We start from the raw sequence: 6,204 nt of genomic DNA, 5'->3' as shown, positions 1-6,204 counted from the left end.
GATTACTGCTCCATTTATTAATATAGTTATCAATGTATTCTGTTTTGGGGCACTTTCACACAAAGTATCAAGTTAAGCACTATTAACCCCCACCAATTTTTTTAATAAATTTAAAATAAAGGGAGGGGGATTGTTTGTTTACTGGAGGTCAGGTTTGGATAGGTTAAATTGGGTAATGTAGAGTGTAAGGCTTAATAAGCAGAATATTAATGCATAATTCTAAACAAATTATGAGTAAATTTGTTGCAAAACTGCTTAAATACATGATACTGTTTAAGGATATACTTACATTTTTAGGACTTGATTATAATGATGATTAGCTTATAACATTGTACCTTGTTGTAATATGAACCAGTATTTCAAAAATCAGATGAATAGGATATATTTAACATACAAAAATTTGTTGTCAAAAAAGTAAAAAATCCACATGTTTTAAAAGGACGTGCGGACTTTCTGGTAACGATTATAGAGTTGCTGCGCTATCTAAATTGTACCTAACTGTTATAAGAATCATCATGCAAATTTGAAATTTTAACAAAAAAAAACTAACCGTTACGGACGGACGTAAGGACGGATCGACCCTAATCATAGAAAAGCTATGCTTTTAATAATATATCAATTCACAAACTGCCATCAATTACTAAAAATAAATTTAAACTTTTTATATTGTATTTACTTCAATTAAGTTAATTTGTAAAAAAAGAGTGATAAGAAAATGCTTACATATGATACTTAAAAAAATAAAAGTCGACCCTAAATCGTTTTAATTGTTCCTTCTGCTGCTATGTCAGATGCTCGCTCGGCATTAAAAGTAAGAGTATAAAAGTCGTGAAACAAACATACTTCCAGACACAGGTCTTGTAAATAAAAAGGTCAATTTTGTGAAAATACATGCAGCTGTATTATTTCAATATGTTTAGAATAGTTTACACAGCTTTCCACAGACATTAAAATGAAAATGATAAGATTTTTGTTAGCCCCGATAAGCTTCTTTAAATTGTAGTCTTTAAAAATGTTAAAAACTTTTTTGGAGAGAATTTATTTTTTAGGGGCGTTTTCTTTTGAGAGGGTGGGGACACCCTTCTTAAAATAGTGGTAAACTTTCATTGGGCCTATAAGAATATTAACTATATAGATTCAACGTTTAGTGAGGCCCTTCGCAACAGACATAGTAAGACAATCAAACATCCTGTTACTTTTATATAAGGTTTAAAATTCTAGTCTTTTTTATAGAAAAAATATGAATAAATAGCACATTAAAGTAAATATTTACTAATTGCACAAATATTTTAGCATTTAATAAATAGATAAGAATTTATTAATTTATTATGTGGTAAGGTTTTATAGAAATTATCTAAAGCATAAAAAAGAAAATAACAAGGATGACACCATCAATAAAAGCAAAGCTCAAGAAATCAGACTTTTGTACAAACGAACATTTACAATTTTAAAGTAACATGAAAGACTTAACTTTCCCTGACAGGTAGAAAGGTTTTAACGAACAGACCCTATTATAAGGAAGCTTCGCGTTAACTACTTTTTTCGTATTTGTTTAATGAAACGTGTCTGTCTATGAGCTTTTATAAAAAACAACTGAGAATGAGTTAAGTAATTTGATATAGTTTTAGTAAAAGCGAAACTTTTCCTCATTTTGGGTATGTCCATATATTTGTTGGTTATAATCACGAATTTCATCATGTTATAATAATTGCATGCACTATCCTTTGTCTGGAAGTTCTAACAGTCCGTGATTATGAGTTGCACCTGTTTGAGGCCAATGTATTCTCCCCCACCCCTAACTATAAAAGTCGCGCACCTGACATATCAGCAGTACGGGCAATTTTTAACATATTTAGTGTCGGTGTCGGGCGGAGATGCGAATCTTTCCCCTTACCGACAACGAGCGGATGCCATAGTCGCGGGTTAATATTATGGATGTTGTCATCCTTGTTTCTATTATTCATTCCAATTTCCTGTCTCGATAAAAAAAATGAGCTGTCTATTTGATAAAATTAGGTTATTTAATTAAAATGAGGATTCTTTAAACCCACTTGACGTAGAGTAAATAAATTTGTTCATTTGAAAAAACAATGATTTTGTGTTTTTTTAAATTGTTTTAAAGAACATTAAAAGTGGTGAAAATAGATAGAATTCATTTCACCAAAATGGAATTAGATGGCTTAGGTTAGGTTAAGTTGGGTTAATTAGTACTTTTGGTTGAGGTTAACCCCATGCATGATCCAGGACTCCTGCATGGACTCAGCATGCACATCCCGTGTGGGTAAAATACCAATGGAACCGGCAACACGCTAATGATTAATATTATGCCAAATATAAAAGATTTTTCATTGATTTGTAATTTATAATACAGACAGGAGTAGCTATTGTAACAATCAATTCTACAAAAAATCACGAAACCTTTTAAAGTATGTGGAAATATTTTTTGTTTCCCATGTGGGTGAAGAGGGGTGGGGAAAAGGAGGAAGGGGGGTGTAGGGAAATTTTCCTTTAGAATTGTTTGTCAGAATATCATTCCCTTGTCTCTGAATACAGGGAAGAAAAGGACAATATTTACCCACCAATATGAACACAGTAATAGTGTCTGACTGATTATGACGTAACAAAAAAAAAATAGCCAATGAGAGGCCGTTATTGATCAATGGTAAAATTTATATTGGCCTCTCATTGGCTATTTTTTTTGTTACGTCATAATCAGTCAGACACTATTACTGTGTTCACCAATATTGTAGGATACATAGGCACAATTATTAGAAAGTCTGTTTTCTTACTAGTCCCCAAAGTTTTATAATAGCGTTTTCTTAGTCGTTGGCTTAACAACTTTGGGAACTTTTATTAAATTTTGATTAGTTGTTTCATTAAATTGAATATTTAAACGTTTCAACCACTAATTGTTACCTACAGAAGGGGTCATTTACTGATAATCATTGGGGATGTACATAAATTTATTGGGCATTGTCTTATCCCTTTAGATTCCTGCACAATTATACACTTAAATAGCGCAGCAACATGAATTTTACTACTTTGTGCCTCCACCCTACCCAAAAGTGGAATACCCGCCTATAGTATATATATTTGATTTAAAAATACTTGAAGCTAATATAATGCAAAATTCTGAAGTTTTGGAAGGATTCGTTATGAGGATTTTCTACAATATATTTGACTAAAGCGTCTTAAGTCTCTAAAGATAAACGATGGAGGTCAGGATGCTAGCCTCAAACCACACCAAGATCTTAAGCTTCAGGCAAAAAAAACTTACCAAAGAATTACTCACCTCTCAATTTTATTCTAAAATGTAAAGTAGTAAGTTTTTAGTAGCGAAGCTACTCTATTATTTGAAATGTCCGTATGTCCGTCTGTCCGTATGTCTTAGTTTGGGGGAAACGTGATTTTCTCGGCTCCTATAAAAGATAAAAGGCTGAAATTTTTTGATAACATTTCCATTATTAAGGAGCACAATTAACTATGAAACATCAATGGCGGTAGGACCGCTTTTTAGCAGGTTTTAGGCTATTTTTGTATTTTTCACATTTTTCACATTTTTCTCCATATCTTTATTGTTTATGGTTCGATTTCCAAATTTTTTTCAGTTATAGTATCAAAATTAAATTTCCTGTCGTTTCAAGAAAACAACTACGACGGTCAGACTGCCTATAAGCAGTTTTTAGACTATTTTTGTATCTTTCATATTTTTCTCCATACCTTTGTTGTTTATGGTCCGATTTCCAAAGTTTTTAAATTTAAGATAAAATGTTGTTTTACTTTCAAGTTTTTCAGTTATAGATATAAAAATTAAATTTCCTGTCGTTCCAAGAAAACATTAATGGCGGTCAGATGCCTTTTTGCAGGTTTTTTGGCTATTTTTATATTTTTCACATTTTTCCTCATATCTTTGGTGTTTATGGTCCGATTTTTAAAATTTTTGTAGTTAAAGATATCAAAATTAAATTTCCCGTTGTTTTGAGCATCCAGTATGTAATTTATTTTGACCGTCAGTCTGTTAGTCATAGTTAGTTAGTCATATTTTTTGTGCTTCGCTACTTATGGATGTTGTCATCCTTGTTTTGTCTCTAGTTTAAGATTTAAAAAATACCGAACTGATTGAGTTATCAAATTTAGAAAAGCTCATGTAGGTTTAAGGATAGTTTTAGGCTATTTAATATTTAACTCTAAATCTTAGGATGTTTTTGTGGGTTTTTTCCTTCCTTCACTAATTCTACGAATATGCTTTTGGCGCAGCTCCTAGTATATAATAAATCTATTGAGAATTAAAAACCAAACAAAAAAATCACTAAACCTTTTACATATAAAAAATCGCCATAATAATGACAAATAAAATAAAAAATATTTTAATAAACTTTTATTATAAGCTAGAATAAATTTGAACAGTGTAATTGGAATCACAAAATTACGGATACAACCTTTTTAATCACATATAATCAATAACAGATAGAATTTCTATAAAAGAATTTTATTCAAGATTTTTACAGCCTTTTGGTGGATATACTTTTTACACATTTCTGTAAAAATCTTGAAAAATTTTCTATTTGATCGAAACTACAATTATAAATTTTAATCTTGAAAAGCAAAAGGAATATCTTTTTCTTTAATTTTTAATATATCTCTTGAACAAATGTTTGAGAAGCAGCTTACAGTGCATATAAAAAAAGTACGTCATATAATACAAACCAATGATAGGCGAAAATGATTTTAATTTACCAATGTAAGGCCAGTATGGTGCTATTTTATAGGCACTATAAGCTGCTTCAAACTTTGAAAATAATGAAAGTAAGTTTTTTTTAATCTTGAGACAAGGTGAAAATAAAAATTTAATCTCTTTATAATAAATAGTAAAGTATTCTTTTTTGCTTTAGAAGAATATATTATAAAACAAATAACAATATAATAGTAAGCATAAATTTTTCACCGGTATTTTGTTTATACTTTTAATTGCATTGATATGTTAAAGCTTTTGAGAATTTCATAGCTTTCTAAGTTTGTAAGCAGATTACATAAAACTTGATTAATAATTTAAAGACTAGAATATTCAAAGGGTTAACTTTAACAAGTTAAATTAAACTTTGAAGCCTTAATAGCATAATATTAAGTTTATAATTAATAAGCTTAATTCACATCTAGCTTGAAATGAATCAAGTAAAAAACAATTATGACCATCACAGGTTAAAAGAAGGATTAATAATTTCTTTTGTATCAAACACTTTGTTAAGATCACAAATATGCAAAAACTACTTTGAAACATGTTTTAAAAGCATTTGTCTTGCCCTCTGGTAGGAGGAAAAAACTAAAATTACTATTTAAACTAATATGGCATTTTTAAAATTCTGGATTAATTTCAAGATAGATGTGATTAACAAATCTTTTGCTCAAATTGTTGGAGTCACCTAAATTCAAATTATTGGGGGTCAACCAACACATCTGATATATATTTTAGGAGTAGAGGAGGTTTTATTTGGCTACATATAATTTAAAATATATAATCTTAAATGCACAATAAAATATAAAGGACAAAGTTGGATTAATTTTTTAATAAAATTAGAAAAATCTAAATTTAATATTAAAATTGCTTAAATTTGGAGCCAAAAACTTATGTTTGATTTCTGAATAAATTTTTTTATTATATGATATCAAGATTTTTAAAAAAAAAATAAGAGTACTTTTTCTGATTAAGAATAATACATTTTAAAACGATGGCACATACATAAAATGACTAGCTTATTCATTACGATTTTAAAGCTTTTATGATCTTATCATCTAATTTATAGTCTTTTTATTCGTTTAGTTTAGACCCTGTTTAGATTTCGTATACTTTCAATTTTATGCAGGAAATTTACTACATTTGTTTTTTTATGTAAACGTTGCTAAGCTACTCTATAAGTATACAACTATGCTGTGTCAGTACGTCCATAACTAATAGGTTTGACAAAAATCAATAGTACATTTGGTAAATCTTATCATTTGAAATCTTGACTAGCTTGTATTTGCTGTGCTCATTTGGAACAATATTAAATTTTTCTCAAAGGCTTGATTAAGTTTATGATACAATAAAGATGCCATATATAATCTTCCTTATTTCTCATTATACTTGTTTCTGCACATGACAACATAAGGATATAATAAGCAAAAATTGAATGAAAAACAAAGAAAGAAAACTGATAAAGTGAAAAA

The sequence above is a fragment of the Acartia tonsa genome, chromosome 10 (assembly GCF_053477335.1).
Source record: "Acartia tonsa isolate MP-2025a chromosome 10, ASM5347733v1, whole genome shotgun sequence".
Taxonomy (NCBI): domain Eukaryota; kingdom Metazoa; phylum Arthropoda; class Copepoda; order Calanoida; family Acartiidae; genus Acartia; species Acartia tonsa.
Note: the sequence above shows the minus strand (reverse complement) of the source record.